Source organism: Gnatocerus cornutus, unplaced genomic scaffold, assembly GCF_029298725.1.
Source record: "Gnatocerus cornutus isolate USDA-ARS CGAHR unplaced genomic scaffold, icGnaCorn1.1 ctg00000241.1, whole genome shotgun sequence".
Lineage (NCBI taxonomy): Eukaryota > Metazoa > Arthropoda > Insecta > Coleoptera > Tenebrionidae > Gnatocerus > Gnatocerus cornutus.
The window spans coordinates 752-8226 of record NW_028275560.1 but is presented as its reverse complement, the minus strand read 5'-3'; the positions used below and the strand labels follow the sequence as shown (position 1 = coordinate 8226).

General features: G+C 44.0%; 2 non-coding genes across 2 annotated transcripts; both read right to left on the bottom strand.

Annotated features, from left to right (window-relative positions):
• Positions 1 to 398: 398 nt before the first annotated feature.
• LOC148165709 (5S ribosomal RNA) lies at positions 399 to 518 on the bottom strand. Its single transcript, XR_015771235.1, has one exon. It is a non-coding gene; the product is annotated as a 5S ribosomal RNA (ribosomal RNA).
• Positions 519 to 6984: 6466 nt separating this feature from the next.
• LOC148165708 (5S ribosomal RNA) lies at positions 6985 to 7104 on the bottom strand. Its single transcript, XR_015771234.1, has one exon. It is a non-coding gene; the product is annotated as a 5S ribosomal RNA (ribosomal RNA).
• Positions 7105 to 7475: the final 371 nt, after the last annotated feature.

Here is a 7475-nt window from a genome sequence, read left to right as displayed (position 1 = left end):
ATCATGAACAGTTTCGTGAACGACATCTTCGAACGTATAGCTGCTGAAGCCAGTCGCCTCGCTCATTACAACAAACGTTCGACCATAACCAGCAGGGAGATCCAGACGGCGGTGCGTCTTCTTTTGCCCGGTGAATTGGCGAAGCACGCCGTTTCTGAAGGAACCAAGGCCGTCACCAAATACACCAGTTCAAAATAAATCCTCCTCGAGCAGCTTGGAAGTTGGTTGGAAAAAAAAGAAAAAAAATCGGTTCTTTTCAGAACCACAAATTCAACTCGAACGAATTAAAAATTTTCGTCTTCATACTATATAAGTTCCTGAGAGAAAATATAAATAGTGAAAAATATATTTAAAAAAAGTTTGACATCAGAAATGTTAATAAAAAAAGAAAAGAGTAGAGACAACGGCACGCGGTGTTCCCAAGCGGTCACCCATCCAAGTACTGACCGCGCCCGACGTTGCTTGACTTCGGTGATCGGACGAGAACCGGTAGTTTTCAACGTGGTATGGTCGTTGCCTGGTAAAATTTTCCAAGATGGTACGTTGACGATTTTTTGTGATTGTTCGATCGTTTGGATGTGACATTTTTCGATGGTACACATGTCAGAAAATGTACAAGATTTAAAAGAAGAAAAAAAAAAAATTTTTTTTTGCGAGTCGTTTTTTAGTTTTTTTTTTGCGACAAAATGACGAAAAAAAAAAACTCGTATGAGGCGTTAAATTAAATTGTTCGTTTGACGATCTCAACGAGTCACTTGCGATTAACGTAATTTAAAATTTGAGAACTTACTTACTCACTTGCTTGCTTAGATGGAAATAGCACCCACTTGAAGTAAACGCCGACACGGACCGGAGATGAATAAACTCCGAACGGACGGGGTTAATTCATGAACTGACCGTAGTACGGTCGAAGGTTCGCCGCCGCCGCTACCTGCTTTCTTTCTTAGAACTGATAACAGAGTTGGTTTCTTTGTCTGTTCATTCATCGAAATTCCCACCACTCTGGCCGGGCCGGGCGGGGTGGGTGTGTGTTGTTTCATGATTTGTTCTCTTCTCGATTTATTCTTTTTCCGACGTCGTTCGATTCATAGAGATGTTTTCGTCGAAAGTGTGGTCGCGTTTACATTGCATTAAAATTTAATTTGTTCCAGTGCGACGATGAAACAAGAAAAAAGTTTCAAGTAAGTACGCACGCACGCACACCTACATATTTCATTTTTTAAATCTTTCGACGTTCGTAGTTTCTGCTCGAAATGTCGACTAATAGTAGGGAATGTTTTGTTGATTTGTTTGTTTTTCGTTTTTGAGAAGAACAAATGAAAATTTCGTTGGATTTCTGTCGACCGACGACCGACTGAAAATCCGCCGACATCGACGTAGTTTTATTTAGAGTGTCTGAAAAATGCAAACAATGCAAGATTTCCGTATTTTTGTTGGTTTGTGGTGTTTGGGGAGTTTTTTTTATGATTATAAAATGGTTTCGTCGAGAAAAATTGCTTCTTTCGCAATGAATTGGCAAGAAAAATTAAAAAACTCGTCCGTTCCCGTCGCTGGATGTTCGACGGTGGTCCGTCTGATTTTCCCTTTATTTTCGTAAAATTGACGAGAATTTCGCCGTCAAAACTGTTTTCGGTGATGTTTCGATGATGGGATTTCGTCGTGTGAGGTAATTTTTGAGGAAAAAATGTCGATTTTGCGAAAAAAGTCGTTCGAAAAGTCCGTTCGTCGTACAAATTCGTTTCTCATGGTCGAGTCCGAAATTGACATCGTTTTTTTTCCGACCTGTTCGTCAAGATCGTTTTCAAAAATCAACTCCTACGAAAGGCGAAGGTTTTATCTTCGTTCTTGAAAAAATTCGACCTTCTCGGACGTCATCTTCGACCGTTTGTGAATTTTTTTCCTACACTCTGCAGGTTCGTCGGTCGTCGCTCCGATCCGTGCTGCGTCTCTTTGCGAGGCGATTTTCGAAAAGATCGCACGTACTTTTCGACCGATTCGTTCGTGAAACTTGTAGAGGATGCTTCCAAGTTTGTCTGGTCGAAAGCGGAACTTTCCTGTTATTCGTGGAAAACGCGTAACGTCGGCGTCGAACTTGGATGTCATCTCCTTGTTTCGGAGGGTCTTTGTTCGAGTCGACGTTCGATCGGTCCTTGTTCGCTTTTGGAGGTCGGCTGGTCGTCCGGGAAAACTTGAGGTTATTCAGGAGGCCATCGCCGACCGAATCGCTCATGTTCCCGCACCCGGAGGCGGTGATCTTCGCGTAAAGAGAACGATGCCATCACGCGAAAGCTGTATTCGAGGCCCACTGAATTTTCTAACTCGACGAGAAGGCTCTCGTTTAGTCCGCGGTCCGCGCGTTTTCGAACGCGCCAACACTTTGACTTTGGCGCCCAATTCGTTCTGTAAAGTTCATTCGTTCTTTCACCGAAGAATAAGCCTACCTATAATAAAAAGAAAAAAACGCGCGCGCGATAGACGAAAATATGGCCGACGTAGAAAATCAAGCAGCTTCGACGGTCGCCGGTGCCACTTCCGGCTCCTCACCGGTGAAGAAGGAGAAGAAGCCCAAAAATCCGAGAAGCAAACCTTCTCATCCGCCCACTTCGGAGATGGTCACCAACGCCATCAAAGGCTTGAAGGAACGCGGCGGTTCTTCGTTGCAGGCGATCAAGAAATATGTCGCGGCCAACTACAAAGTCGACGCGGAAAAATTTGCGCCTTTCATCAAGAAGTACCTTAAGGGCGCCGTCGCATCCGGTTCGTTGGTCCAAACCAAAGGAAAAGGAGCTTCCGGTTCGTTCAAGTTGGCTTCTGCCGTCACCGGTGCAGCTAAGGCTCCGTCCGCCACGAAAAAGAGATCTGCCGCTGCGACCGCGTCGTCATCGGCGAAATCCAAGAAGACGGGCGTTGCTAAACGTTCCGTCGCGTCAGCGCCGACGTCCGCCGAAAAAGGATCCGCCTCAAAAGCCGGTAAGAAGGCCGCCCCCGCCGCTTCGGCCAAGTCTAAGAAAACTGCCGCCGAAAAGAAGAGCGTCGCCGTATCGAAGGCTAGAAAGGCTGCGTCCGCTCCCGAAAAGAAAGCCAGCGCCGCCTCCAGATCGCCCGTCAAACCCAAGACGCCATCGAAAGCGAAGAAATCCAACAAGGCCGGTCCAACCAAGAAACCGAAAGCGCCGAAACCGAAAACGGCCAAAGCCGTCACCGTCAAAGCGAAAAAAACCGCTTCACCCAAGAGAAAGAAGTGAAAAGTCGACGACGATGATTTAATTTTTTCAACGACGACGACGTCCTGGTGGTTTCGGGAACGTGCTCCGATCGTATATATCGACGTAGGGGCACCATCGATACAAATAAATGGCCCTTTTCAGGGCCACAATTATTTTCAAGAAACGAACGAAAGATTCGCTTGGACAATGCACATTCTGTTGAGGAGATACATACTTTCATTTGATTTTCTTGTCTATTCATTTGACTGTCGAAACAGTGTTATTACAAAGAATGATAAACTTTATTATATAATAATGTTTCAAATAGTCTCAGTTAAAAGAAAATTTAATGTGAAAGAAAAAAGCAAAAGTTTATCGTTTTATGTAAGTACGAATTTTGTGAATAAATCACATAACCTAACTTTTTTTTTTTTTTTTTTTTTTTTTCAATCTCAAAAAGTTGCATGCGCGAACGATAAATTTTCAATTCGTTGGAAAATAATTGTGGTTCTGAAAAGAACCGATTTTTTTTTTCTTCTTTTAACACCTTCGAAGATGAAGAATTTGTTAATTCTAGATGGTCGGATCGGATGGATGGATGGATGGATGGAGGAAATTTAAGCCCTCTCGCCACGAATGCGTCTCGCCAATTGGATGTCTTTCGGCATGATGGTGACACGTTTGGCGTGGATGGCGCACAAGTTGGTGTCTTCGAAGAGGCCGACGAGATAAGCCTCGCTGGCTTCTTGAAGTGCCATCACGGCCGAACTTTGGAAACGGAGATCGGTCTTGAAATCTTGGGCGATCTCTCGGACGAGACGTTGGAAAGGCAGCTTGCGGATCAAAAGTTCAGTGCTCTTTTGATAACGACGAATCTCACGAAGGGCGACCGTACCGGGCCTGTAACGGTGAGGTTTCTTGACACCTCCGGTGGCGGGAGCGCTTTTTCTGGCCGCCTTCGTGGCCAACTGTTTTCTAGGTGCCTTGCCACCGGTAGATTTACGAGCCGTCTGTTTAGTTCTCGCCATCTCGGATATCGGATGAATCAAATGAAAAGAATTAACGTAGGTAGTGGCTTGCTTGCTTGCTTCGACCGAACGACCGACCGTACGTACGAACGTTCGAAAGTCAACTGAAAATTTTCGTCGCGCCAACGGCCGTTTTATAAACTCGATGAGTCATACGGCGACGCCATTGGTGGATTCGTTTTTAACGCGAGGTGGAGCTGCCGTAACTTATAAATAGTCCCGCGGAATGAAATTTTGACGTTAGTTCCATAACGAACTTGGTCGAAGCTACGTCGTTTTGTACGAAGAATTTCCTAATTTTATCAAGATGACCGGTCGTGGTAAAGGTGGCAAAGGATTGGGAAAAGGTGGCGCCAAACGTCATCGCAAAGTTCTACGCGATAACATCCAAGGTATAACGAAACCGGCGATCAGAAGATTGGCTCGTCGTGGTGGTGTGAAACGTATTTCCGGTCTCATCTACGAAGAAACCAGAGGTGTGTTGAAGGTCTTCCTCGAGAACGTCATCCGTGACGCCGTAACTTACACCGAACACGCAAAACGTAAGACCGTCACCGCCATGGACGTCGTCTACGCCCTGAAACGTCAAGGTCGTACCCTTTACGGTTTCGGCGGTTAATTTTATCATTTTATGACGTGTATCCGCATCCTCAGAGGAATAACAACAAACCCCCCGCAGGCAAGCAAACAAACAAACAAAAAAAAACGGTTCTTTTCAGAACCACAAAATAAATCAAACGAATTAAATATGTTGCTCAATTGTGTGTTTGTCTTCAAATCGAAATGAAAATCGTACGGAGTGAGTGATCATTTTAATTTGTGATCCAGGCGGCGACTTTGACAATTTTGACAGCAGTTTTAGGTTAGAATGACCATCGTTAAAAGAACGTTTTTGCCACGAAGAGTATATTTGAGGTTATGTCCAATATGGGGTAGAGTTACTCTCCTCAGACGTGACTTGAAACAAAATCTCATAGCAAATAAAACGATTGATTGTAGTATTACGGCTCACCGCTGACGACTGCTGCTGCAAGAAATTATCGAGACGGAGAGCACGTATAGGCGACCGGTGTGTGTGTGTATGTTCTTAACAGATTAATGTGCGAAATGTGAAGAAATTTACGACGAATCGGAATGTTTCTTGAATTAGATAATCAATAAATTATTATAGATAGAGTTGTCGAGTTCGTGCTTTAGTCGGGCATTGAATTTTTCTAAAAATTACGATGAAAAGTCGTAAAAATCATCTTTCTTGGTTGAATGTAATCGAAAATCTTCCGTTCAGTCTACGCTCGTATAATGAATTAATTGATCGGTTTAACTTTAAAATATCTAAAAGACTTTTTAACATGATTCTCATAGGTTGTTGTATTTTGGCGAAAAAATCAATTCGTTCGAGTTGAATTTTTGGCCCTGAGAAGGGCCGATGTGAAGATGGTTTTTATAAAAGTTTTTGTTTTTCGTTCGAGATGACGGCGGCGAAGAATTAAATTTAAGGCTTCTTTTCGGTCTTCTTGGGCAACAACACCGCCTGGATGTTGGGCAAGACACCGCCTTGGGCGATGGTAACGCCGGAAAGGAGCTTGTTTAACTCCTCGTCGTTCCTTATAGCCAATTGAAGATGTCTCGGAATGATACGGGTTTTCTTGTTATCTCTGGCGGCGTTTCCTGCCAATTCGAGAACTTCGGCGGCTAGATATTCCATTACGGCCGCCAAATAAACGGGAGCACCTGCACCCACTCTTTCGGCGTAGTTTCCTTTACGCAGAAGACGATGAATTCTGCCGACGGGAAACTGAAGTCCGGCACGACTGGAACGAGACTTCGCCTTTCCCTTCACTTTACCTCCTTTTCCTCTTCCGGACATGTTGTTATACGATATAAACAGCAAAACACCTACTGCGACTGACACGAAGCGCACTGACAAACGTACGGCTTGAAATAAATGCCGAACGCGGCGAAGGCTAGAAATTTATATGGTCGGTACAGCGCCATCTCGTTAGGGCAATGGTCGAACGACGAACTAAGGCGGAGCGCCTGTTTGTCGCTCGCTCGTTATAAATAGAGGGATTTTAGGTGTGCGGCGTTTTAGATCGAGTATACTCGTCGTAACGTGCACGTCGTGTCTGTCTCGTTTTCTGTTTTTAAACGTTTTTTTAACTCGACGACTAGAAGAGAATGCCACCCAAGACCAGCGGTAAGGCGGCCAAGAAGGCCGGAAAAGCTCAAAAGAACATCTCGAAGAGCGACAAGAAAAAGAAGCGCAGGAGGAAGGAGAGTTACGCCATCTACATTTACAAGGTGTTGAAGCAGGTCCATCCCGATACCGGTATCTCCAGCAAGGCTATGTCTATCATGAACAGTTTCGTGAACGACATCTTCGAACGTATAGCTGCTGAAGCCAGTCGCCTCGCTCATTACAACAAACGTTCGACCATAACCAGCAGGGAGATCCAGACGGCGGTGCGTCTTCTTTTGCCCGGTGAATTGGCGAAGCACGCCGTTTCTGAAGGAACCAAGGCCGTCACCAAATACACCAGTTCAAAATAAATCCTCCTCGAGCAGCTTGGAAGTTGGTTGGAAAAAAAAGAAAAAAAATCGGTTCTTTTCAGAACCACAAATTCAACTCGAACGAATTAAAAATTTTCGTCTTCATACTATATAAGTTCCTGAGAGAAAATATAAATAGTGAAAAATATATTTAAAAAAAGTTTGACATCAGAAATGTTAATAAAAAAAGAAAAGAGTAGAGACAACGGCACGCGGTGTTCCCAAGCGGTCACCCATCCAAGTACTGACCGCGCCCGACGTTGCTTGACTTCGGTGATCGGACGAGAACCGGTAGTTTTCAACGTGGTATGGTCGTTGCCTGGTAAAATTTTCCAAGATGGTACGTTGACGATTTTTTGTGATTGTTCGATCGTTTGGATGTGACATTTTTCGATGGTACACATGTCAGAAAATGTACAAGATTTAAAAGAAGAAAAAAAAAAAATTTTTTTTTGCGAGTCGTTTTTTAGTTTTTTTTTTGCGACAAAATGACGAAAAAAAAAAACTCGTATGAGGCGTTAAATTAAATTGTTCGTTTGACGATCTCAACGAGTCACTTGCGATTAACGTAATTTAAAATTTGAGAACTTACTTACTCACTTGCTTGCTTAGATGGAAATAGCACCCACTTGAAGTAAACGCCGACACGGACCGGAGATGAATAAACTCCGAACGGACGGGGTTAATTCAT